Here is a 25,858-nt window from a genome sequence, read left to right as displayed (position 1 = left end):
TCCCGACAAAATCTTCCCAGACAGCCTTGGGATTTTTTTTTTTTTTTTTTGATACATGAATATCTAAGTGACAGTGTCCACTTTTACAGTTTATCTGTACAAAAATTCAATCAATGCGCACTTCATGGGTGTGACAAACAAGCTTCTGGCAAATGCACATCCTGCAGGTTACGGTGTGACTCTGCAGGAGTTCCCTGCGCACCAACGCCAACATTTAGAACTCGCTAATTTGTTTCCTCGTTTATCGCTTAATTAACTTCCAGCATTTGAGCTGTGAGTCTTGACGATCAATATAAATCACTTCTACAGACTGGGACCCGCTAATGAGATCAGATTAAGGAACGGAATTACACCCGCTGCTGCCATGAATGATTAAAAATCACTAAGTAACCCTCTATGCTATTAAAAGGCCATTTAAAGAGCGTCCATATACCCTATTTCTGTCTGTGACAATGCAGTAATTACAATCTGTCGGACACAGATGAATCACTCTCTCCCACTCTCTCGCCTCCTGCCCTCGTCCCTCTCTGGTCTCACATTCACTGTGCCCACACGTAAACCACTCCAGTTCACCCTACGCCCTAACACAGCGTGTGATGATAGACTGATTTGTTTCCAGAAGCTTTACATGTACGACAGCAGCAGCTGGAGTTCATAAGCCGTGCGACGCTAATTATGTTTCTATTTGCCCCAGAAACCTGTAGTGTGTTACGGACGGCTTTGAGCTTGTTTTACAGCACCAGAGCCGGAGGCAGACAGCACAGTCACTACATCTACACAATAATCGGCTCGATGCACGGAGAGCTTTTCGGTCTCGCGTGCGTCCGACCGAACAGCTGGCCACACAGGCTACATAACGGCTCACGTTTTACTCTCGCTAAAAGCCCCGTAAACACCACCCGGCGCATATCTTTACTATTTTCCTGCGTTTCAGGCATGTGGCTTCGGTCAATGTGTATTGAACTCCGAGCCCAAAACGCAGGTGACCCACAACTTAGTGCCGTGCCTGAACTTTCACGGTACCAGGTAAATTAAAGGCAACTGGACCTGCAGACTCAGAAGGCTACTTCAGGTCCGATTGGCTGGTGGGGAGTTCCAGGTCTTATCCTTAGTAGACTCGTTCACACACTGTTTGCGGTCGAATAGTCTTTTTAAACTTGGGAAGGAAGTATCTACGTGGCAGCCATGATAAGAGCTGGTCGAATTCTGTAAATGTTCGGGAAAGGTGCCTCATTGCCTCCTCTCTTAACTCCTTAGGCATAGGATACACTGGACCCTCCTGTATGAAAGGAAAGGAGACAATGCCGTCCCACAGTTCCTTGCGGCAGCGACATTCGGAAAGCGATGCACTATCGTAGTTTCACCACGGCAGGCCCACGTAAATGTAGAAACAACGGAGCAGCCGTTTCATGCTCGTGACACAATCAAAATCGTATGGGAATCCTTGCGTGATTGGCTGAGCTCCAAAGTCGATTTCTTCCCATTCAAATCTATGCAGTTAGGAACAATCTTGAACAAGCATATTGAATTTCTAGGTAACAATATCATCATCATCACAAAATACCATATACCATACATAAATGTCCCCTTTAATTTTTCTCTACTAGACAAATACAAGGACAAAAGCGCCCTTGCCAGGAAACTCTATATGCTTTTGTCTGGATATACTTGACTCTGGCCCCTTGCTCAGTTCCTTATTTTGATTTAATTATTGTTTTAATGGCTCAAATTTCCTGACTTGTTTATTCCTTTGGTGTTGTTATGCTATTTCAACATTTCGGTCCTGTTTGTTTGGTTTTTATTTTGCTGTTACTTCCCATGAGTAATCGATGGTTAAATGTACCCATCCTTTCTTAACAGGTGTGATTCGGCTTTGGACAGGAAACTTGACTTGTAGGCCCACAGCAGTGAGTTTGTCACTGCACTTATCTTCCATGTGTTATAAATAAAGTTGGTTTTAAAAAAAAAAAAAAAGCCCAGTGGAGGCGCAGTCTTTCCCTGAGCCCTTAGGAATTCTCCTTCACATCTCTCCTTGACCTCATGATGTTTTTCCTTCGAGGTCAAGGAGGTCGAGGGCTTTTCGACCGCCGCCGCCGAGAGGGTCCCGACCGTCACATGACTGTCATGTGATTGCCATGACCGAGTCACATGACTCAGGGTGTGACTAGGCCTTAAACTGCTCAGAAAGGGTTGAAAGGGCATCGTCGTTAGTTGCTACAATATTTTTGCAATCGATGGCAGGCTGGCTTTTTACCTTTTTTACCCTTGTTGTTGATGAAATTTTCCTCCATGCAGATGGTAGAAGATGGCATACCTTCTTTAGTTCAATTTTGCCAAATAAGTTTGCATTATCTGTTCATCTGTCCTCCAAACCAAACAAAAAAATATTTAGTTTGTAATTGCCTATAGCATATAGGGGATTTTAAATTAGCAGACTGCAGCTTAATGTAAGGTCTGGTGCTTGCAGTTTTCTGCACACCCTTCTGGCGCAGGAATAAATAAAGAAAATCCAATCAGCGCAATAAACCCGAACAAAGACGTAAGAATCTGCTCCCAGAGTTTGTGAGCTTAAAGCAGAAATTCATGCGGCGTCCAACCACCCCGCTGTTCGTCTTCAGCAGTCAGTGCAAACGTGTTGATATCACTACAGTAAGATGTGAAGTGTAGTGTGATATTACTGTGAGCGTATGCCTGGCTTCGATATGTGAAAGTGTCAACATGGTCTGAAATGCATCGCCTCCAGTGTTTTGAAAAGACCTTATTGGCATTCTGATCCTGGACAAGACAACATCAACATTTATAAGCAACAGAGGACGCAGGGTAAATGTGCCAGTGTAAGTGTTTACAAAACCCCCAATGAGCCAGCGCGACGGCGTTGCTGTGATTATTATCCCATGCAGCGATTGTTGGTTGTGAGTCGCCGTCATCGGGGGTTACTTCCCGGTTTGTTTCCCGCCCAAGCCTTTTTTATTACAGCGAGAGGGAGAGGTCGGTGCACTTCAGCTTGAGAAAACGCCCACTAACAGACAACAACATAGGTATCAGACGGTGTTTTGTTGAGCGGCAGTGCACCGAGCTCTCCTGGCCACTGTGCTTTCAGCTTAAAAACGTCTGTGAGGCAATTTCGACAAGTATCGTGTCCTGTGCTGCAGGAAGCTATGTGAGGTCGTGACATGTTGTGTTATTTTCTGACCGTATGCTAGGCTACATGGCAGCTCTTCAGAGCCAGGCTTTAGTAAAAAAGACCTGCGAGGACCTTCAGAAGTTGATTTACACTCGGCCCATGAGTGGGAGAAGTGGCGATAGAGAATCTGTCGAGCAGGAAACGCACCGTCCTAAAAGCACCCTGCTCCCACATTATTAGACATCAGCTCACACACACACTATCAGGCTGTTTTTCTCACGGGGTCACCCTGACCTTGTGTCTAAGCCACCCTCCTGTTCCGGCTCCAGATAAGGAGAGCTGTTGTGGACCGAAGTCAGGATATGAGGGAGAGCGTTCTCACAAAGATAACAAAAGTTTGCCCTGGGATGAAACGCTGTCATTGACATCAAAACCGGACAAATTCAGCCACTGGCGGCGATTAAAAAGACTTTTTGCTCAATCAGAAGTAAAAACAAATATAGCTACTGTGGTTTGGGATGCAGGCCTTGTTTCTGCATCAACCACATCAGTTGATTTTCCGCTACAATCCTCTGTCTGTCCAGAGTTTGAGTGAAAAAAAAAAAAACAGACTTGCACACTGCAGACAGGTCCTTGGCTACAGGTTCGCTTACCGGGGTCATGCCCTCTGAGGACTGAAATGTTTGTCCTGTCACTTTCAACATGTCAAAATCAGTGCCTTTTTCTAATCCAGGCCTCTTGGATGTATGGTGTATCTATACAGCTGTGTGATTTGTGCAGCTGCAAAAATCTTGTCCACATCAGGGGAGTGAGGTATACAAATCTATCTTCAAACGCAGCAAGCTCTGGCGCGCTATCCACAGACAAGCGGTCACCAGTTTTTCTCCTGCACCAGAGCTGGCAGGCAGCAAGAAGAAGACATTCAGGCCCAAAGAGGTTTTGCAGAAACAACCCAGATTAAGTTGGATTTATTTATAAATTGCCCTCTAACAGTCAGGATCCTCACAGAGAGCTCTATAACGCAACAGACACATCCAGCTCCTTGTCTTTGTGAAAAGTCACGGATGATCTATCGCACAGCTTCCTGTCAGAGTGTTAGAGGGTAGAGGGAGAGAAAGATGGCTTGACTGCAAAGACTAAAGAAACCCTGCAGTATCTCAGCTCCTCTCTGGCGTCCGAGCCCAGAGACAGCTCGATCCCTGGCATCCGGACTCTGTACCTGGCTTTATAAGGCCTTGAGCGATGCCAGAATTGGGCTATTCCTGGAGACAGTCCTCAGCACACTGTACCCAGAGAGCTTTGTTTGGACTGAGGCAGAGGAGGAGATGTATGGTCGCCACTGCCACACAGAACAACCCCCCCCCCAGCCTCCTCGTGTCACCTACTTAATCTTTAATCTTTATTATCTATGCAGTCCAGTAAAGGCGATGGAAGAGGACACACTTTTAATTTTTATGTCTTTTCCTGTGTGATGCGGACAAAGAGGGTGTAGGAGATGAACAGTACAGTATGTTCTCCTGCTCTGGGTCAGATAGCAGCTGTAAATAATTCTGATGGTTTGTTTAAACCTGCGTGGAGTACCACATGGGTACAGTTTATTGAAGCTGCTAAGTCTAGGTATATATAACCACTACAAAAGGTCCCTAATTTCACCTAATTGTTTTTTAAAACCGAGATTGCCTTGAGCGGCAGGTCAGTTTAAACTAATGCTCGTGTTTTTCTGCGAACAAAAGAAGGAGTTCAGCGCAGCTCATAGTAGATAATGTCTTCCGGGGAGAAACACAGATAAGCTGCTAACCGTGCACCAGAGTCCCCGAGCATTGTAAAAATGCTGTCTAGAGTTTAATATGTTCTTTCAGATTTCACTGATCTGGCATATACTGTATGTGGAATACAAGGAAACCATAACAGGTACTTGAAAACAGGACACAATTATCTTAAGTGGACCTAGAGTTGAGATTTTTATTTTTTAAATTACTATTTCCAAGAATAAGACCGACGTTTCACACTTAGAATCATTTTTCAACCCAGGTCTGCTATAATATATTTTGATGTTGTTAACGAGAGGTCAGAGCGAAAGTAATCTAAAAATCATATGCGTTTTAAATTGCTGTTGATTTCGTTCAACCTCACAGTCGCAAATGCTTTGAAATGCGAGCTGAAATACTTTATTCCTTGTAAAGTGCATTCAGGGGGTGAATGAAACTTGATTTTTCATTATACCCTTTCGCCAATCAAGCCTTATTGTAATACCTGATCGAATTTGCAAGATTGTCAATCTGTAACTCGTAAACAGGAGAGACTTCTTTTTTTTTTTTTTTAATTGTCAAAATAGAAGCAGCAGAGATCCTGAGGTTTAGACCATAATATGGGTCACACTCCTAAAACACTGGATCCCAGTCTCCCATCATACAACTCAGTGAGCGTCTTTCATTCTGAACGCCTGGGCCTGATAAATAGCCGCCTCTTTTAAACTCCACGTCCAATGTCTGTAACACAGGCAGAGTAGTTCCCCCGTAATGAGTAAACGTCACGTGTAGAATTGGTGGAAAGCTCCCTCCAACAAAGACGAGAGAACGTGTGACAACTCGGCATCCTTATTTCACCACAGCGAGAATGTTCCTATTTTGTATTATCGTGCTTTTGACTTCTGAGACCAGGGAGGCGAAGTCGGATGCTGACAGCAGCAGGGATATGACTGGACAGCAAGAAAAAACACCAGGCTTTTAGGGGTTCAGCCCACTAAACATCATTTATTTCAGGCGAGTGAATCACGATAAGTCTCTCACAGACCTATGCGATGTCACGCCACCTAAACGGGGCTTAGCAAGTTAGTAAGTGATTTCCCTGTGCATGAGAAGATGTGATTTACAAACTCAATGTCTGTGAAACAGGAGGTCATTCTGATGCAGGGGTAAAACCGTGATTGATTCTCCGTCAGGCTCAGATAGAATGCTTCTTTCGGAAGAGAGCTTCCCTCTGGGATCGGCCTCGGCTCAGCCTCTGCACTGCCTCAGCTGTTGGATGGCAGGATGGTATGGCTGCCGGCCAAACGTAATGTTTACACTGACGCGCAACTGTTCTGTACATAGTCACGGCGAATTAACGGTCCTGAGATGAGGGGCTCTCGTGCGCTGTTGTGATTATAGCAAGACAGGTGCTCCAGTGCAGTAGTGGGAAACAGGGAGGTGGTGGGGAGGGGGGGGGCGTGCGAGATGGGACCTAAACTGGCCCTCAGGAACTACATTTGGTTGCCATGTTTAAAATTAAAACACACAGACAGACACCTCATTTGTTATCAGGCCCTGGTGAATACATTTAACAGCAGTGGTCTGTTCTAAAAATTGAAAATGTCTCGTGGCAGTATGAAACATTCTGCCAGTGTTGTGAGAAGTTAAATGGTTTTCATAGCACCGTGCGCTGCAGAAGATCTTGTTACAAGTCATTTTTGCCAGAAATTGAGTCCGTATAATATTATTTTCTTAAAACAAGTGAAAACCAGACCAAATGGCTACTGCCAGTACAGTGAGACTAATTTTCTCCATGTGAATCTGCTTGTTTTCAAAACTCGAACAGAATTTTTTTGATTTAGTGCAGCAACCTGCTATATTCCTCTTTCATGACACAGTGATTTCCAAAAGCTTCTTGACACATGTTTATTTCAAACTGAAGAGAACATGAAATATTTGTCCTACCCAGGCACACGTTTCCCCCTTCTTCTGAAATGGTTTCAGTTGTTATTTTCAATGATAACAACATGTCAATGCCGAAATGAAAGCAATGGGAATCGGCAGCTCCCCTTGGCTGTACGAGGTGTATAGGGAATTTCAGCCCATTGTTCAGCTGTCCGGCCCGTAACTTTACTGGTTTGGTTCAGTCCTAGTGTTGTTTTTCGGCCGCAGCGGGCAGCTGGTGAACATAGTGGAGCATTTAGCGGCCAGATATTTCCCTCAGGAGTTGATAGAGACCAAAACGAGAGCTAAAAGAGAGGGAACGTTGGAATTACATTCCCACAACCACAACTCCAAATTGCTAATAAGTTTGTTATATCAATTTATAAGGTGATTAATGTCAGTGTTGTGTCCACAGTTTGTTTCCACTGCTCCCAAGTGGCCAAAAAAATCAGTTATTGCAGGTATAAGAATTAAAACTCAGTTTCAGAAAGAACTTGATGAGGTGCCTATTTTTACATGTGCCTTATATGTAAAGGCTGTGTGCTTTGAACTCATACTGCATTCATACTGCAGGTGAGAGACAAAGTGAGTATCACTGTGAAACATAGGTGGTTTACATATGAAAAGGTTTTGTTTTTTCCCTTGGTGCAGCAGCAGAGATGCTGGTTCTCGGTGACGTGTGCCTGCTCTGTGTCACAGCCACCTAAAAGCTTATGAAAGAGAAAGCGCCACAGAACCTAAAGAGCTCTGTCACTCTGCAATTTCCTCCCTCCGTCTGAATTCTCGTCTGCTTTGAGCTGGGTTTTATTCTCCTCTTACGGCAACAGATGCTCAAGCGAAAGTCAAATCAAACTTATTCTATAATATATTTCTACACCTATAAACAAGTGTTCAAACACAAAGTTTTCGGATGCTGAGAGAAAAAAACAACACAGATCAGATATATGCATCTCAAGACGGTCTACTGTATCCATTAGCAGGAGGATGGAGCAGCTAATGAGCAGAGGGTCATTTGTTCAGGTCTCCGGAGGGCCTCCGCTGCTGTAATACATTCAGCACTTAACCTGAATCTTAACCTGAACCGCCTCATTACACGTCCAGCTGTACAAATGGAGTAAAATGTGTTGAGAATGCTCGCCGTTCAGGGATTTTCTTTCAGGAAAGTGCCTGCTAGGCAAAGAGGCGTTAAAAGGCATCGGTTCCTGTGATGCGGGGAGTTCAGGCGAGGTCAGTACTGGAGGACCAATCTGGCTTTCGTCTCTCCTCACTTCCAGAGGCAAGTGGAGGAGAGGAGTGGTGCTTTCGTTTTGGAGATCCTTGTCCCTTCTCCTGCATCCGAAAGCCGCTCTGAACCCATCTTATTCGGAATGATTATTTTTCAGTGTGTAGAGGCGCTGCTGCTGCTCCCGGCTACATGTTTGACAACAGCCACAGAAGAGAAAAGTCACCTTTAACGGTTCGTGTAGCATGACAGCATTTAACTGACATTTTCAGATACTTCTTTTAGAGTTTGCATATTTAGATTTGCTTCCAAAATGAGACCGGTCCACCATTATTCACAGTCAGAGGAGGAACAAAGTGACAGCTCTGTGCTTTGCAGAAAATGTTTATCCAGGTTGGAGGCTGACTAGATAAGCTTATGAAAAGGAAATGAAGTGAGGCGTTAGCCTGAGTTTCTGTAGTTTTTCCAGTAAAAACAAAGTGTGTATGAGCCCTGTTAGTGACTTTCATCTCAGATTTAAAAAAATAAGAAGCACACTTCTCGTTGACCCTACTTTGAAAGGTTAGCTCTTGTTTTCCGTAGATAAACTCTGAACAGAGCTTTATTGTGCAGCAACAAATAAAAACACACACACACACACACACTTTGAAACAGAAGCCAATTAAAAAGTACTGCAGCAGCCAGTTCGGTCACCTCCTCTCAGCCCAATTCATCTCATCACCAAACCAAAACCACAGCGCCCGCTCTCTGTTAGCCTTTACCCCTCTCCATGTGAGGGACACATCCGGTTCTTTCCCTGCTGTTAGTCAGTGGAGCGCTATTCATCTTGAATTTCAAAAGCTCACGTTTTCACTTCAAAATTTAAGCGTTGCATTTTCTGAATCATTATTTCAGTTTTTTTATATTGTAAAAATCTGGGAATTTATGATGTGATTATAAAATTAGCTAAAATCACCACATACATACTGTTTTTGTAATGGCTTTGAGGGACACAGTTTCAAGTTCGGCTGCTTTTTTGCATTTTCTCCTTATTTTTCTTTCCACGTAATGTTTTGTGAAGCATCTGTTGTGCTGATTGCAGAAAAGCTTGTTTGTTGTAAACTCTGTTGTTTCAAGTCTTCATGCAGACAGAAACCCAATAACTTTTGGGTGCCCGGTGATATAAAATTCAGGTGAAATTCATCTACAAAAGTACATTTAATTTTTTTGTATTATTTGAGCTGTACGTTGACTTGATCCTTTTCACTTCCCTAGCTGTTGCCAAGAAATGTAACACCGTCCATGTCATGTTTTTTAATCAACATAATCTATATGCAAAGATGCAAAATGTACACTGACAACGCATTCGATTTTTCCCTGTCCGCTCTCGCAATATAATATCAATTCGTAGGAAATAAGTCATGATTTATGTTGTTATGGTTAAGTCAGGGCACAAACAGTCCTTGGTTAAGATTAGGGAAAGGTTGAGTTTGTGGTTGAATATTGAAGAAGTCTTGTTTTTAACATTTATCAACCTTTAACTGAAACCAAAACCTTTATCTAATCAAAGAGCTTTTGTTGCTTAAATCTTAATATGTGCAGGATTCAGGAAGCCTGGTCTCTGGCGTCAAAGACCTGCATGCTGTTTGCCTACCGTCCATCCTGATCGCCTCCCCATGATTTCTGGAGCATCGCACTTCCTTCACTGGCCACATAATTTGGGCACCAATTATAGGTCCTCCCAACTGTGCTGTATTTTGAGGCTTGGTAACCTGTGATGAGCAGTGTCTTCTTACAGCAGAAAAGCAACATCATTTGCTTGCATGGGTAGATAAAATTTGAGTGAAAATGAATTAATTAACTATATTGTAATCCAGGTATTTTGTTTTATGAAAATCAGTCAAAGTCAAAACAATTAGCCATATGTGTTTTTAAATTGACCCTAGAGCCAACGTGCTGCCTCTAATTCCCAGAATCTTTTGAGCTACTCTTTCGTTAAGGTGTTGTAGCAACTTCTTAGCCTCTTTCTTGCCTCAGCTTTATTTAACCGTGACATTTCCCAAACAACTTCAGGTTTTTCCAGATCAAAAAGCAAAGTTAAATTGTATGACAGCCCAGTGATCGGTATGTCCACCCAATCAGGCGCAGAAATTAACTGGAGAATACAGTGTTGGTGGGTAAAAGGTGTATCCAGTAGGCGGCAAATTCCTATCCCAACCAAATACCTGTTGAACCCTGCCAAACCAAATGTCGGCTTGGAGTTCCACCAGCGAGGAAGGATTAAATGCCTTGCTCAGGGGCACATCTGCAGCAGGAAATAATCTGGCCTGTGAAACCAAAGTTGCTGAAGTGGGCGATCTGAGTTATACGAGCAGGGTCAGTGTGCTTGAACGATGCCCCCCGCTCTCTGCAGCTGTCCGTGTTGGCAGCGGAGGCTGCCGGGCCCTGGCAGTACCCGGCGCTGTCAGATCAAGTCAGTAACGATCTCCTGGAAACTGTTCAACAACCCAAAGCCATCAGTCAGGGAGACAAAAGCCTGCCCACAGCATGGTCTGGCCCAAAATGCAGCCATTCATCGCAAGGGAGAAGCCAGAGCGCTGGCCAAGCCTTTCATGGACAGAGAAAGGGATCTGTAACCAAACCGTGCTCAATTAAGGCCCTGATTCGCCAGGGGAGATAAGGGGTAATCAATCATCCACGGCCGGGTCTTGTGCAAACAACGTCAGGATGTGTCAGTCTGGCAGCGTCGAAGTCAGCTGATGACTCTCAGACAAAGGCGCAGGGGCTCATCCTGTCAAACACTTTCACACAGAGCGGCTGTGTCAGAAAACAGGTCTGCTCAAGACTAGTGCTCTGCGCCGTCCCCCTGTGGGTGAACATCCGCTTATCATCAAGTCATTCGTACGAGTGGTAGCCTAATGAATATACAGTAGATGGACTGACTCACAGCCACATATGAACTGTTATCTAGATAAAACTATCCAGCGCTCTTACCTCATCTGCGCAGAGGTCGGTGCAAGCATGGGAACAGTCCCTGGCGATATATTATACAATCACTCACTGGCAAAATCAAACTGTAATCGAGCTGAGATATATTTTGTTTATTCAACAGCTCCACCTTTGGTTAACTTTACTACTGAGAGTTGATGATGTAATTCTGTTTCCATGGAAATAAAAGCAGCTCTGTACCTGCTTGGTTAAAAACTTACCAGCATGTTCGGAAAAATATCAAGATAAATGAAGGGACTCGCAGCCGTCAATTATGTGTCATCTGAAGACCTTCCATCACGAGGGGATCTGAAATCGCGTCCTATCCATCGCACGGTGTAACCGTTCGGCTGAGATCAAGTAATGTGAGAAAACATCCATCCGCCCCTGATTTAGGAGTTAAAGAAATATATAATAGGTATATATGTGGGAAATATATAACTTTCTGTTTCATCTGGCCCAGTCTTGGGCAGACGTTTCGTTTAAACACATCTGATGTAGGATCTCTATGTGGGCGAGTAAAGGGCTTGAAAAAAGTGCATGGTTTATACTGTAGAGGAGAAAATGCTAATGGCTTTTGAGAAAGTCTGGAATAACTTATCACAAAAATCAGTTTCACAAGAGGTTTATTATTAGAGGTTTGGATGCAGTGAGCATCACAGAAACCTTCCTGGTTTGTAATTTGGTGGTGCGATCAGACTGAAATCGTTTTATCACCTTTATAACCTACGACTTTTACTAATTTTACAAAAATTGCTTATGAACATGATTTTGAATTGATGTCATGTTTGTGGTCTCGTAGATCCCAACTGTAAAACACAGCTAAATACAATGGATTTCCATCTGCTCTACATCTGTGATTAACGCTGACAGTAAGGTTCACACGCTCCAACTCCTCCCACATCCCAAAGGAGAAAAAGAATTTAAAGGAAGAAAATTGATTGACTGTGCAATTAATTATCGTTAGTATTATTATTACTGGTACACACACAGCTTTGGGGTCTGTGAAATCCCCAACAATGAGAACGTGAAACCAATCACAACAAAATACAAAGGTTAAGTGAGTTTTCTGAGCTGTTGCAAAGGGCCTGGGGTTTTTGGAGGGAGGTAACCAGTTAAATAGTTTCCTGGAACATCAGTTGCTTTTCTTAATTTACGTCCCTTGATATTTTGAAGTAAGTAAATCTACCTTGTTGCAGAACGTCTGATCGGAATCTCCGCACCCTTATTTGGTGACCGTCATGCAGTGAATCACTGAACTCTGAACGGTAATAAAATCTCTGTGGGTGATTCTCTTTTCTGGTCACTCTCGTTTGCCATCGCTTCTCATGCTAAGTTCTTCTTCTCTCTGGTCCAAGCAAACCAGAGACGTTTAGTGCCTCATTTCCGAGCAGCGGAGGGTTTTTCCTGGGAAAGAGTCACCAGACACTGCATGTTTAGACCACAAGTGTAAAAGCTTTCATGGACTGGCTGCAGGTTGAATCACCAGTAGCAAAAAGGAGGTTTATTTATATAAAACTGCCGTGGAATAATTATTTCACTGTTTTAAAGTTGAAAAAGCCACTGCAGTTTTTCAGTGCTTTTTCTTCTGCTCACATGGGCATAATTTCCATCCCGACAGACGTGTACAAGCCGTATGTTTTGAGTGAGTCACCAGCGGTTAGGCACCTTTCAACTGTTGTCGGCTGGTTAAAATACCCACCATTTCTTTCTGTCACATGGATGAGATCTCAGAGGAGACCACGGGGGGCAAGCAGAAGGCGGTTTCTTCTCTCTGTGAATCATCATTCACCTTCCGCCTGCAGATTCTGACACTTCATTGAACTCTGAAGCGAGTGTTTTTCTCCACGTGTCTTTTCCAACGCAGATGGACTCATGCAGTCGTCGCCGTTCGAAAAGACGTGCATAGACATACAGTTCAATGGTACAGACAGAGAAGCATACAGAGGAGGAAAAGTGACGATACTAGCATTAGCACGTTGCGATGACGTGAAACCTAAAATCAGAAAAAGGTGCAGTTGGTGCCTAAAGGGAGGTAGTGGTCAAAACAAAATTTGACCATAAGTGCATCATTCCATCCTCACATCCATCCACACGTTCATCCATGGATGTCAGGAATACTTTTCATTCATTGCAGATTCTGTCACTGCCTGGAAGTGTCTTTAAATGTCTTGAAGTGATCAATTACAGACAAAAATGGATAAGTGAGATTTTGGCAGTCTTGAGCTGAATGCTGGATATCAACCGACTTGGAAGACAATATTGCACAACCCCCATCTACGAGCAGGACGTGCACACACGCGCGTAAACGCGATTCCAAAACACGCAAAAAATGCACACAGATGCACAGAAAAAAGTGGAGATGCATATTCCACACGAGCACAGGGCACGTGCATGCACGTAGCACAAGAAATCTGCAAAAACATACACATAAAACTAAAAATCATACAAGCCATTTCATCGACTGAGGTCACAGCCTGCAGACGGAGGTCAGAGTTGCACTCAGGGTCTGATTGGTTCCTGGGGTTGTCGAGAACACTGTGTTGTGAGTTGTTTTGGTTGATTGGCCCAGAGCAGGAAGTCCTCACAGGGGACCAAAAACCCTTTTCACATCAACCCATCATCCCATGCTGCTAGCCGCTCTGGGTTTGACTGGCCAGAGATGCAGAGAACTCATTGGCACGCCAACTGAGTTTCAGAGATGACAACTCTACAGTAGCTGGCATCTTTTCTCTTTTCTCTCTTCTGTTTTCTCCTCATGTCTCTTCACACAGAAATTCTTGGCAAGATCAAGAGGAATGGACGAACTAAACCAACTTGCACAGATAAGAAGTTGAAGTTGTTTTAACAGTTGTTGAAATCCCACCGCACCATGTGTACTGGCTGCCACTGCTGCTGCGAGTTTGTCCCTTCTCTAAGATGAGACCTTTAGGATAAATCAGGTTTCACTCCCTTTTAAGTCATCGTAAGTTACAAGGACTGGTATAGTCAAGGCTTGATCTGTATTTATGACCGTATATTACATACATACAGTATTTGCATATATGATTTGTTGAAAGTTTGAGTTATGAAAACAAATATTTCGTTTGTTAACTGATCATAATTGATGCATTGAGAATGACCAATGTTACCAAAAGGCATCAGAAAATATTCATAAATTCGATCCAGCAGTTTTTCTGGTGTAACGGCTGGATTTAAAACATTTCAGACTAAAATCGATTCATTAAAATGGAGTCACTGCGATCAGAGACCGGAGGAGAGGTAAAGTCACACGGGTGTTACCAAAGTTTGAATTTGGTGAATTTTGACACAAGCTTTTGCAATGTTGACCAGCGGACAAGCTCCTTCACAGCGCTGATCTTTGAGGGAATGGAGAACTAGAAAGATGTAGAGACTTCGGTTTATGACCAAATACCTGCAAAACTAATGACATTGCCGTCATCCTCAGCTACACTTTGTGTTTGCTGCTTATTAGCAAATGTTGTAACACACCAAAGTAACTTGGTGAACGTGGTAAACATCAAATACCTATTGTCACTGTGAGCAGTTAGCTTAAAGCGCTGCTGTGTCTAAGTACGGCCTCACAGAGCTGCTAGCATAGCTGTAGCCTTTCAGTTTTTAATTATGTAACTCTGCTCTGCGGATTGAGAAGCAACACTAGCCACGCTAATAGCACTTTGTATATTTCCTTTTTGCCATGAACAAAACGAGCCGCTGCTACGAACGACAACCTACAAGTAGCCAAGCGGGTCACAGCAGGACATAAAATCCCATATTTTGGACAGCCTTGTTTCTACTGCTGGATTATAAACTGCACTTTGTGCAGAGGTCAAAAAATCACATCCAAGTTTACAAGTCAGGTGATGGAAGCTTTTTTGGCTTCAAGTGGAAAAAACGCCCGCTTGTTTATTTCCACCATTTAAAAATCTCTGTCCTTTTTTTTCTCCTCCACTTGTACCATTGTTTTTCTTTCACTATCTAAACTCCCTCACACTATAATTATGCACAGTACGCCACCATTACTGTAATAAGGATCTCAGATGTGATCTCTGCCCCCAGCCGCCCCTATCCTCTGCCCACTGCGCTGACCAGTCACCATGGCAACTGGCACAAAACTCAAATGAAATCTGGCTTTTGGAAAAGAGCAAAAAAAAAGAAAAGGGAACAGTTGTATTTGCTGTACGCGCTGTGAGAAAACGGCTTTGATATTGCGCCAGAGAGCCTGTGAGGTTTTGTCCTCTGTGCAAATATGAGTAGCGACCTCTTTTCCAGCCGTGAACAAACATCACGGGCCCCGTCGTCTTCCTCCCGCTCCTGCTCCTCCTCCTCGCTGGGCTGAAGGTACCATGGGACTGCTTTCTGGAGACCCCGGTGTAAAAAAAGAAACCGGTGGCACGGAGATTGATCTGGCTTTAATTAACCATTGTACGATGATCCACAACTTCTGCCAAACAGCCAGCATGATTTACGGTCCGTCTGTGGTTGAATGGGTACAGAAGGCGGCTTCAGCTGGGCTTGTTCTGCTGTAGAATCTAGTGTAGGCTGATTTAGCACCACAGAATTTTTGGAGGATATTTTCTCCAAAATTATGCAATACATTTTTTTTTTTTTTAATCAAACAAGGAAATGATTGCACATTATTCATTCCTCGCAGGAAAAAAATGCATAAAAGATGCAAAAACATAAAACACGTTATAGATCATTAATATGCAGATGCGGTAGAAAGTCACTGTTTTGCAAGTCACACATAAGTCAACACAGTTATGAAGTCCTGAGTCAAGTCCCAAGTCCAAAATTTTGTGTTTTTAGTCTCAAACAAGTCACTTCACTTTAATTTTTCAAATAGAACAACGGTTAGCACAGTAAATTTACAGGAAGAATGAATACTTTTTAAGCTTTGTATTTATTACTTCCAAACTAACCTCCAAAAATCTTTTAAAATAAAGTGATCAGGTGCGCCTTTGTATATTACATATCATATTACTCCTGTGACACAATCACAACCATTTCTTCATCAGTCACTCCCAAACATGCCTGTTGTTGTGTCTTTATTTACACAGAGAAAAAAAGCCACTCACTTTTTAGCGCACTTTTGTTACCTTGAGCTTCATCCTTTGCAAAAGTCTTTCCTGAATGCACTGCGAAGGTCTGTCTGTCGGCCGGCTGCCACGCCCCCATCACCACCACAAATTCCCGAACAGGCATTGTTCTCATCTGATTGAAGTGGTTTCTTCTTTTGGGCCTCAGTGAGGGAACAGAGTGCAAATCTCTGACTAAGCAGGACGCTCGCAACAATATCTCCTCCCTCTTTCCCTGTAACAGACCCAGGATCATGCTGTGCCCGCACAGCTACCAGTCAATACTTTAAAAAGACATGAAAAAGGGGGAAGGTATTAGCATTTCAAAGGCCAGCATCTGACATGGACCTCTCTGCCTGCCTGCCTGAACCTACAGAAAGTGGGGTGCAGTGGGAGGAGGAGGATCGACTGTAGCTGGAGGAGGTGGGAAAAATGAAGGTCCCGTGGTCAGGGCTCACCGCCGCTCGTCAGTAGCACGAGGAGAGGTACCGTAGTCCGCACCCACAGGAAGGGGATCAGGAGGAATACGGGGGGCCGGGGCGACGGTAAAACCGGGACAGGATGGGAGCTTTGCTCTCTGCCTCGGGCTCTGATTAAACCCAGCGCGCACATACTACAGATTGCAGTGTGAAAGGCCAGAGGTCAAAAGTAGAAGGGTGAGAGGGAGGCCGGACATGAAGTAATTAAGAGGGAAAAAGAAAATGAGGGTAGATGGCCAGACTGAGAGAAACAAGGAACGGAAAGTTACGCCATTCAATATAAACATTATCATGCGGCGATAAAGTCGATACAGCAGAGCGAACATAATAAATGACATTTGCGATCTCATGCTGATTAGACTTGCCGCGAAGTTGGATAGCGAAATAAAAGTCAGCAACAGACATACACACATAGGCGCTAAAACTGAGGATGCATGGTTTTCCTCATTTTTATATCATCAGAGGGAAAATGCCATAACTCAGGATTTTATTTCTTCTGCAAAGTTCCTGCACACCATAAACTCTTGACAGGTACATAGGACCATAAACTCTGCAAACTGAGATGCTGTCCTCTAAACGTGGACTCTTCCTCATATACAGTGTGTAGTGACTCTGCTTTATACATGTATATCAACATCATTTCTAGGAGACGAGGTTGTGTGTGTTATGTTGTTTCCACAGTCCGAGAGCCGAGCTACGACACACAGTATTTACTACATGTAAAATATGTTCAAAATATGTTTTTATATCTATTTAATAAGTCTTGGAAATGTACACTTAAAAAGTTTGGGATTTTTGTATTAAAGTATCATTGTTTGCAGGACAAGATTCCCCCCCGAGAGAGACAGTCTCATTTTCAAAAAGGTAAATAAAGGTCTAATACAATACGTTCCACCAAATCATCTATATTACAAACATGAAAAAACAAGGCAAGAAGAAAAAGTCTAATCAAAAAACACACACACAAAAAATCATTTTATAGGAAACTACGAAGCAAGAGTGCTTTGATTGCAAAGGCTGGCTCGGAGAGAACAAAGTGAGATGGATTTTATGTGTGAAATCCAATTGTTATTCAATTGAAATGTTTTTTTGTTTTTGTTTTGTTTGTTTGTTTTACCCGTTTATGTAGGGACTGCAAGTATACAGTGTTAAGTGCAATACTTCTACTTAAGTGGGATATTCTAGTGCTATTTCCAGAAAGAAAGTGACTGAGGATAGAGACAGAAATAAAAGCAGAGAACGGAAGAGAGAGAGGGAATACAGTATATGATGTTGAGAGGCTGGGTGAAGCAGCGGGCAGGTGACGGCATATATGGCAGGCGGTTCAACAGGTGCTGTGGTAAAAGGCAGCGCCGACAGACAGGAAGAGAGATGAATGTTTGGTGTCAAATCTCTCCCCTGGCTTCTGTCCGCTGTCAATGAGGTGAAGACAACCAGAGGAGAGCAGGACAGCGGAGAGAAACTGCAGAGAGAATAAAAAAGGAAAAGAGGGCGCAAAAAAAAGACTCTTGGCCGGGATGCAGGACATACTGTATTACAGCTGTAGTTAATAAAAGCACAGCAGCATTGATCTGAGCGGGGGGAATTTCTCCAAACATCCTGCAGAGCTAAAAGGCCGGTGGGATCCCTGTGCCGGTCTGATTGAGGGCTTCCTGTTTTTTAAGCGCTTAATGAGGAACCGGGGAGAAACTTAACTTCCAGGTCTCCCAGCTTGGATGCTTTCCTGAAAGTAAGAAAGAGAGATTTTTTTTTTTATTCCCAGTTCATCCTAGCTGACATTCACCTGCCACCGCTGCGTTTGTGTGGATTTGTAACAGACTGGGGCTCTCCGGGGGGCAGGAGAACTCCAAAACAAGCCGACAGACGCACAGCCCCGGCACGTTAGCACCTTACCAATACCATGACTAACGTGCTGGCAAATGATTGCCGACTTGCACGTCCAGCGGACGCAGAGCAACGCAATGATCACATCGCCGCTTGAAGTCCGACGTCCAGTCTCCTTGTTGGCCGTGGTTTGGTCTGTAACTACTTTTGTCTGGCTCTGCTTTGGGACAGCTGAGGTGTAGGGATTCATAATATGTAAACATGTAATGCGTAGTAACATGAAAATGACACCACTGTTGCCTTTTCATTCGGTCCCATTTAATGGTTACACCGACATATTGCGAACAAACCGAGAGCCGGCGGCATAAACCGATATGGACAGACGGGTGAGTATGAGCGTGAGGAGTTGAGACTGCAACTCCGACCTCTTTTGTCAAAAGTCATGCCAGACAGGTCATCGCAGGATGAATAAGAGAGGTCTTGTATCGTGATATCATGGGAAGGACGGCAAACGTTGCTGGCTGCATATGCATTCTACCAAGGCTACCAAATGATTAGCTTTATTGCTGATATAGATCACTTCGGCAGTAGTTTCCATGATCAGCAGATGGGTTCAATGGTAATTAGCTTTTGAGTTCATGCTAAAATCACATCTCTCCAGTTATAAACCCTTGTGGTCGATCCGCTTTGCTTTTACGCAGCAAACTGACCACAGCGAGATTGGATTGGAAACCACTTACAAAAGTGGGTCTCCGTCCAATTGTTTGATCCCCGCCAGAGCTCAGCTTTTGCAGACCAAAACAAGACTGAAAGCACCATAATTTCTACATTTTTCACATGCAAGAAATCTAAGCCTTTCCAAAACCTCTCCTCCAAAATGGATAATGTTTAAAACAGCACTCGTGCGCCATGATGCATTCAAAGACGGCACCGACAGAGCTGGTGTATGATTAACTTCAACCGACATGCCAACACACTTCAGTGCTAGGGAAACCGTGACCACCATGGGAGAGTTGTTTGTTGTTCATTCAATCAGCTGAAACAGAGCAATAAATAATATCCAGTCTCGCACCCAACTCTGTTTATGATCCTCCGCCGAGGCAGGTTTTAATTATCGAGCAATTATCTGACTGACTATATTTAAACCAAAAACAACCGTTCGCAGTGAGAGTACTTTTATTTTCATCGGTTATGTGCAAAGCTGGGCTGCCTTGTTTGCCCTTGGCTGTTTCATCGTGAGCCGTCCTATTGACAAATTAATTTACTCCGGGAGGACGTTCCATTAACTGACCCGTCTATCTGTGACTGTCCGTATCAGCGCGGGGGCAACAAGGTGAAGGTCTCCGCCTCTGTAATAAAGATAGAAATTGGTATTATATGAAACGGGCTGCTGATTATCCCCCTGTATTGAGTTGTGTGTGTTGTTAACATAAAGCGCGGATGTCTCTACACGGTGCTACAAGTTACCGAAAGCCATGGACATTTATTGGAATTAAAATCAATGGGGGGAAGTCTTATCTGATAAGCAACGCTGTGGAACTGCTGAGTGTGCCGGTTTTACCCTTCATGGGCTTTTTTTTTTCCTATGAGTTGACTGCAACCCACTTTCCAAACAGAATGCTGATAACGGACAGCTCTGAGAAGTCACGGTTCGGGGCGCGCTGTTTTTTGATTGTTTCCACGGGATTCATGTACGCGGCAAAGCAATCCACCACTGAGCGCGGGAAAAAAAATGTGCTGAATATATAGGGGGAAAACTGCCAACTGGGAAGGTAAGAGCAACTTGATAAGATTTCTCCGAACCAGCATAAAAATCATATGTTTCGGAGGCGCAAGAAGGATCTGAAAACCCAGAAATAGGAGGCGAATTAGTTTTCTTCTTTAAACCTCATGGTGAGGAACTTCGACTCATTGCCCTATCATAATGGAATCAAGCAGAGGTTCTCTCACTACATTACAAGACGCAATTTCGGTCGAAACGTTAACGCAGACGTGGCATGAGGGCACCTACTGTACGGTTCACAAGAGATGAAACTCAGCCCTGGCAGCTTTGTTTCCCCCAGCATCACCTGGCAGTAGCTCAAGTCCAACATCTGCATTCATTTGCATTGACTCATCTATTACATGATTTGCAAATTAGGGGCTTTGCAGCTTGGTTGTACAGCGTGCAACAATGTGTTTATCTGATCTTTCTTTGTTTGCATCTCGGCGTTAATCAGCCCTACTTACATGGATGCCACGGCCACACTGGGAGCGCAGCTTGTTGTTCATTTATTCAGCTAAAACAATAAATAATGTATATTAATACAGCATCTAGTCCTTTGATCCTCCACCAAATCAGGTTTCAATGATGGAGCAATCATCTGACTGACCACAGTAACCCTTCGCAGTAAGAGTACTTTTATTGTTAACTGTGAAAACCTTGTACTTCGCCTGGTTGACTGTCAACCCTCATCGGTGTGAACGCCTCTGCTTCGGAAACGCGAGCTCACTTGGGTTCCAGTTCCAGCAGGGACAAATTGGCCGTGAGTCACGACTGCTCGTCCGTGAGAGATCAGACGGTGTAGACATGGCCCCCCGGCTCAGCTCCGTCACTGATGAGTTGGTCTTAGATTTTGTGCTTTTTTTTTTTTCGGTTTGAGATGATACATCTATGTTCTTTTACAACGACAAAATTATGAATATCTGTTGTGCTGCGGGGTAAGTATGCATGGATTACCATGCGTTACAAAATGGGCCAACCAACTTCATTTTGAGTTTGCTCCTGTAATGTGTTACCATTTCAGCCGTAAGTAAAATACAACACATATAGCAACACTAAACATTAAAATAAGAAAAAAAAATGGTTTTGTTCTTGTTTTGTTTTTTTTACCAAAGAGAGATATTAATGTGACTTCACAATGTCTCTTTATGGAAGAGTATAGAACATAGAGGATGCAGGGCCACGAGTACAATATGTTAACGTCAAGATGAGTCTGCATCCGTGCACGTTCCTTCCCCAGCATGTCGCGCCGAGTATCTAAGTAAACTGGGTCTTTCTTTCTTTTGCACTGCTTGTTTTATGATTAACGCTCCACGTGCAGATACATTTATAGTACTGTTTTAACACAATGTCAGGCGTCATCTATAACCTTCTGTCTGTCACATATGTTAATTTTAGTTTATTTAGTTAAACGCTAATATACAGGGTAGTTTTTTGGCAACGTTACCCTCACATGTGCATCACCAGCCAGTGTGACTTGTTGGATGGGCAACTGATCATTTTCCTCCCTCTTTTTGTCCGTCACACTCTTCTTCTCTGAGCCACTTTACTTCCTAACTTCCTGTCTGTCTCTTCTAAGATAGACAGGCAGATGATGACTCAGGGGCTCCGGACCCGTTGATGCGCCCGGGCAGCAGCACAGCGCAGGTGAGCCACCAGAAGCTCCCGGAGGTGGTCGGCTACCAACGCTTCCGTAATCGGCGGCCTCCTGGATGACGAGCACCGGCCCTCGTGAAACATCACATCATTGTGAGGGCCGGCCTGCGGGGCCGGTGGGCGGAGAGCTGCCGTACTGCGTTGCCGCTAGCAACCGCGAGCACCTTGTTGCAGAGCTACGATATGGGAAGCCAGAGTCTCAGCACATGGGTATCCTGTGGCATTTATACTGTTTGCATGATTTCTTTACATGCAAACTCTGGTCCGAGGAAAAATGCTAAAGAGGTGAACTGTGAGAAAACCGCTGCTGCACCTGGGTTGTCTATCATAAGTGATCACTTTGGATGCATTGTGGTTGAGAGTTGTAATTTACATTTGAAAAATATTCACGCATCTGTTATAAATTTGAATTCACACACACTGTGGCCTGTGGCTGCTCCTTTCTTGTTCCATTGCTCATTTGCAAAATGTTGGAAAAATAAATTATCTCCTGGCAAAAAGTGCAAAAAATGATCAATGGCAGTCGGCACTGACCCGCTGTAACAAATATATTTAAATTTCCTGCGGCTGCTCCACAGTAAAACCCGCTTTGTGTTTCTCTAGCTGAATGCTTTAAATGTGACGCCGCAGGAAATGTTCATTTTGGATTAGCAGTAACATAATACACCTCCGATTTTGCCTACAGAGATCTCTTTCAAAGAGACGGAATTACTAATGGTAATGTTGAAGTGCATGAATTCATAGTTTGCATCTTGCCTTGTGCATGACCCCTGCGTGAAAATGGCGGACTCCGCCGCTAACAATGAAGACTACTCCACGGAGAGGAAATTACGGGAATGTAAATATGTTGAACGGCAACTGCAGGCCGGACGCTGACCATAAATAGTGTCAGAGATGGGGTTAAAACTTGAAGCATTACAACTTTTAAAAGTCCCTGTTTAACAATTAAATATCGGTGGTTCTCAAATCTCCATTATAAACAGGTTTAGTTGGGTGTGGTTCGGTTTATTCAGTTCAGTTTAGTTTTCCAAGCCCACAGAAGGGACATATAAGCCACGTCTATACATCATGAAAGATCTTATGGTGCATAGCAAGCCAAGATGTCATGCGGACAGAATCAATCAGCAGATCAAATATGGTAGAGTGTACATTCTTTTGAAACATCTCAACTCTTTCATAAATTTCTCTCTAAAAGAAAACCGGGAGACAAAAGTCTTTCAGCTATTAAACAAACCTCTCCACTACTAATCATAACAGAACATAACAGATGTGGTCGTAACATAATTTATTGATGTTTCAGTAGGAAATCCCTTTATCAAAGTGATGCACAGCCCGGTGTGTGTCTGCACCTGGATTCTGGATGAGTTTATCACATAAGCGTCTCATTCATTGCAACAATACGCAGATCTAACACAACTGTTGGATTGTTAGATCAATTACAGCTGATAAGAAGCAGATGTGGCGCTGAATAAATTGCGATTGCCCATAGTTCAAACAGCAGAGGATGATTATCAAGCTGATTTGCAAGTTTCAAAAAGCTTGTTTAATCAACCCACTTGGTGCATCTGTCACCTTCGCTGTGTTCTAGCTATAAATAATTATCCACATTACAAAAGAAGCCGTCTTACGGCCATGGTACTAAATCCGAGGATCCCACATTCCCAAGAGCTGGACTGTTTTAGTTCGTTTTTTTAATCGTATGTAAATCTGCGCTTTCCATTGGGTTTTTGTTTTTTTTGCTGCCATATGTACATTTGGCAGCAGCTGCATGTGATGTGCTGAGAAGCCGGGGAAATGCGCTTGTTTGCTTTCTTGCCAAAGGTTTAACGACAAGGCTGATACCCCTCTCGTGTCTGTGGAAGTGGAGGCAGCTAGCCTAGCTTAGCATAGGGACTGGAAGCAGGGGGAAACGGGAAGCCGGGTTCTGTCCAAAGCTGACAAGATCTGCCCACAAGCACCTCTAAAGCTCACTAATTAACAAGCCGTGTCTAATATCCAATTGTTAAAACGACACGTTGCGGTTTTTCAAGGGGGGTCATGTGCCAGACTGTCTCTTGGCTGTATTTCAACATGTTAAAGCGTTCATTTAAGGCCGAAAGTATCTTGAAACGAAACAGTTCATTAATTCAGAAGGAGGGGTATTAACTTTTGAGAGCCTTCTTGTGAAAAATGTATTTCTATAGAGAACTGAGAATTTTCCCAATTAGTTTGTCGGCAACGTTAACGTTTTATTTCAACACTCAACTGTGCAGCTTGCTGTTTGTTTGTTGGACGAACAGAAAAATATTGCATTTCACACCAAATTAAATTCATCTAAGTGTAATTGTCACAAACACATGATTCCCTCACGAAGGCAAAGAAGCTTTCGTCTAAATTTTATTCTGCAGAGATTTAATGTGTCTCATCAGTCTCATCAACCAACAGCAAACTGTCTCAACCTAAGATTTAACCAAACCCATCACCAAGTCATCAAACCCATCACCTGACAAAAATGTGAGTATTGGAGCCTTCTGCCAAACCACAGATTACATTGAATGGATGTTTCTGTTTTGTTTTGTTTTCACCTCCAGCGCCGACGTTTTAAAAATTCTGGCTTTTACACAGTATCTGCGTATGTCAGCTACCGGATGATTAAAGGTACCGTCGTTACGCCAGATCAACGGCGGTTAAATTATGGTTACCATTTGGCAACTGAAACACTTGAGGTTGAGGTTTGCCATAAATTGTGGGGTGGGAATTGTCTAAAAATTGACACCATTCCTAGGGAAACTGGACTGCATCAAACACACAACACAATAAAAATTGTTGTACCTATAATGTGCCATGCGGTCAAAATTGATGTTGACTGGCAACACAAAACGCATTCATCCTCCCGCAACTCTTGCGGACTGTATGTGAATCAAAATGAAAAATGGTCAGGTGAGGAAGCAGCAACGCATCCCCGACCTTCAGCCTGTCACTTTACTCGTCTTTTGCAGGTTGAACCAGCAGCTGTGATCGGAGGCGTAGCTACAGCAGGAGGGGGGAAAAGTTCTGGGTAAATTCTTTCATTTTGTCATGCTTGACGCTGCAGCTTCCAGTCTGTCAGGTTCAGTTCATGGCTGTTTCTCAATGCCTGAAACACCATTTCTGAAATGTGAGAAGTCACATGACAAAATGTTACACTTTACTTAAGTGAAAGAAATCTTCCTCATTTAAGACCCGAATTTGTTTAGTGTATTAATCGGTTTTGGTTTTATGTGATCAATACTTCATTTTCTTATTCCAGAGGCTTTCACTTGTCGATCACATCTCTGGTTATTTTTCATCTTTGTTTCTCCTGTGGTGAACTTTTTTATTTCAGCATGTTATGTTTATGTGGCTCTTGAAGTGTGCTCTGTGTATGTTTACATTTATACTTGCATTTTCCTGATCCGAATATTCCTGTTTTCTCGGCAGCAGTCGTGATTGACAGCGTGGCACTGGGAGTCGAGGACAAAATGGTGAAAAAGGGAAACAGGCGCAGCACAGAGGAACAGGAGAACACTGAGTAATGTTCTTCTTATGGCCTAGTTATGAGCTTAAAGGGTGTTTATTCCCCATCGTCTCTGTGCCAGCATTGTGCTGCATCACAGTCTAGCACTGTTCACATGTGGACCCCCAAGGCAGGTGGGGCAGAGCGGATTCACACAAGACCATGTTATCTACATGCTGCATGTGTGTGTGTGTGTGTATTCAAGCTGTTGTTCCTCTATCTTTGTGAGGACCAATATCAGTGGCATACCTTGAGAGTGAGGACACGAGTAAGGGTTAAGACTTGGCTGACGCTTCGTTTTATGTTTTAAGCTCAGAATTAGTTTGAGAGGAAGTTAAGGGTTAAGGTTGGGCATGTTACTGTGATGGTTAACGTTGAGGGCTATAACGAATGTTTTATGTCGGCGAGGGTGCTCACAAGTGTAGAAGTAGAAAAATGGAGTATGTATGTATCTGCGGTCATTGGCAGCTGATTGGCCGTGGAAGTTCATGCCTGCCTGTGTGTGTGTGTGTGCGTGTGTGTATGGCCTCAACAGCTGAGTGAAGGATCACCATAACC

The sequence above is a fragment of the Xiphias gladius genome, chromosome 10 (genome assembly GCF_016859285.1).
Source record: "Xiphias gladius isolate SHS-SW01 ecotype Sanya breed wild chromosome 10, ASM1685928v1, whole genome shotgun sequence".
NCBI lineage: Eukaryota > Metazoa > Chordata > Actinopteri > Istiophoriformes > Xiphiidae > Xiphias > Xiphias gladius.
This window is presented reverse-complemented; position numbering follows the sequence as displayed.